This window comes from Pseudophryne corroboree, unplaced genomic scaffold, assembly GCF_028390025.1.
Source record: "Pseudophryne corroboree isolate aPseCor3 unplaced genomic scaffold, aPseCor3.hap2 scaffold_3230, whole genome shotgun sequence".
Lineage (NCBI taxonomy): Eukaryota > Metazoa > Chordata > Amphibia > Anura > Myobatrachidae > Pseudophryne > Pseudophryne corroboree.
Window position 1 is genome coordinate 5001 of NW_026969914.1, and position 2500 is coordinate 7500.

Genomic DNA, 2500 nt, shown 5'->3' on the forward strand with positions numbered 1-2500 from the left:
GGGGGTCGCCCGGGAGCCGCCTGCCCGTCCGCTGGGCCAAGGGGGCCGGGGCGGGTCACGCGCCGCCGTCCCCCCCCGATCGTCTCGCTCCGAGCCGCCTCTGGCCACCGGGGGGCGCCGTCGGGTGGCGCGGGGGCGCCCCCGCCGCCCGCCGCCTCCCCCCGCACGCGTCGGGCCTCCCCCCGGGCCCCCGCGGGCCGGGGGACGCGGCCGGCGAGCGTCGGACTCCAGCGCGGAAGTGTCGCGGATGAGTGCGGACCGGGGCGCCCGCGGCCCAGCGGCACTTCCAGGGGCTCGGGGAGGAGATGGTTGAAGCCTGGGTGAAGCGCGCCCTCGGCCGTCCGTGTCGCTACCCGCCGGAGAACACCTCCGCCGGATCAGTAGGTACCAACGAGGCGAGCGAGAGAGCCGGGACTCTGTCCGGGGCCGAAAAGCCTGTTTCCCTGGAGCTTTTGCGAAAGGACCCGTGACAGAAGATGCGCGGAGCTCAGAGATCAGCATGGGCAGGGCCTTCTTGCATCCGATTTTGCCCAGGCAGGGCTCCAGGAACCGGGTTACAAAAAGCAAAAAGCCCTGGAGCTCAAACGAAAGGTTTAGTGACAAGATAGCCGTGGAGCTCCGATAACAGCATGGCAGGACCAGGATGGGGCCTATAAAGGGTCCACGGCGGGCATCCGTTGGAGCCCGACGTACGGGCCGGGCACGTCTCCTTCTCCCCCCGGAGGCAGCGCCCCCCGGCGGGCCAAATCGGGTACTGCAATTTGTGGAAGTTTCGCAGATGAGTGCGGACCGGGGCGCCCGCGGCCCAGCTGCACTTCCAGGGGCTCGGGGAGGAGACGGTTGAAGCCTGGGTGAAGCGCGCCCTCGGCCGTCCGTGTCGCTACCCGCCGGAGAACACCTCCGCCGGATCAGTAGGTACCAACGAGGCGAGCGAGAGAGCCGGGACTCTGTCAGGGGCCGAAAAGCCCGTTTCCCTGGAGCTCCTGCGAAAGGACCCGTGGCAGAGCAGGCACGGAGCTCGGAGAGCAGCAGGGCCGGAGCTCGGAGAGCAGCAGGGCCAGGGCTCCCTCCCTTCCATAGGCTGCCCAGGCAGGGCTCCAGGAGCCCGGTACCAGCTCTCCCCGTCCGACAGCCTCCTCTCTGGAAGCGGAGAGCGGACGCAGTCGGGCTCCCGGACCGGGGCCCTGGGAGAGGGTTTGGGAGAGCCCTGCCGGGAGCCACCGGGACGGGCCCGTGCGGACGGGTGCGCGGCGCCCCCCGGCGGTCGAAGGCGGAACCGCGGAGGTCTCTCTATCTCTCTCTCTCTCTCTCTCTCTTTCTCCGGGACTCCCGGCCTCCCGTTCCCCCGACTCCCCCTTCCGAGGCCGAGACGGGGCAGCGCCGGGCGTCCGGCGGAGCCCGGCGCCAGGCCCGGCCCGTCCCCCTCTTCCCCCGGCGGCAGCGCCCCCCGGCGGGCCGAATCGGGTACTGCAATTCGCGGAAGTTCAGCCGATGAGTGCGGACGGGCACCCCTCGGGCCGGGAGGCGGCTCCAGGAGCCCGGGGAAGCGTCGGAGGACGCTCCGCGAGAGCGTCGCGCGCGCCGCCCGTCCCGCTACGCCCGAGGGAACCGGCCAGAGAGCATCACAGGTGGCGAACAGAGTCAAGCCGGAAAAGAGAAAACGGAGGGCTGCGGTTGACGCGAGAGAAGGGCCCCACGTCTCCCATTTCCGCAACCCGATCGATGTGGCACCCCGCGCCCCGGCGGGGAGGGACGATCGCTCGGCCGGAACCCAGGGGTCTCGGCCGGCTCCAGGCGAACCCGACCCTCCCTCTGCCCACGGCGCGCCCGGAACCCCTCCGCCCGGAGAGGGCGTCCGGTCCCCAGGCGTCCGCCTGAGCGCTCCGGTCTCCGGAGCCGGGCGGGCCCCGCACCCGTACCCCGTGCGGCGCGGTCTGCTCCGTCCGCCGGCACCCGCAGGCGTCCGACGCCGCCAGGGGTGCCGGGGAAGCGTCCCCCTCGCCCAGCGAAGGGCGCTCGCCCCCGGACCCCGGCGGAGCACACGATTTCCCAGGAACCGAACGAGCGTCGCATCGAGATCCGAGGACGCGGCCAGCCCCGACGGCCGCTCCTCGCAAGCCCCAGGAGAGGGCCCTGCGCGCCGCCCCCGCTCCGGCGAGGCGGCCGCACGGAAGGGTTCGCCCGCCGGGCCTCCCCCGCCGCGGACGGGAGGGCCGGACGGGGCGGAGGTCAGAGCGAGAGAGAGAGAGAGCGCGGGAGAGGAGCCGAGTCTGGCGGCAGGGCGAGAGAGAAGCGCAGACTCGGAGCGAGACCGTCCAGGATGACGCAGGGAGAGCGGGAGGCGCTTTTCGGAGGGAGCCGGCGGAAGCTGCGGTCGCCCGTGCGCCAGGCGGCGGCATCCCGGAAGGGCGACGGAGCCCCGCGAGATGGAACCTCTTTACACCCTTTCACCCCCCCGGGACAAGATGAAACCTGTCAGGCGTAGATCGGGATGAGGTGG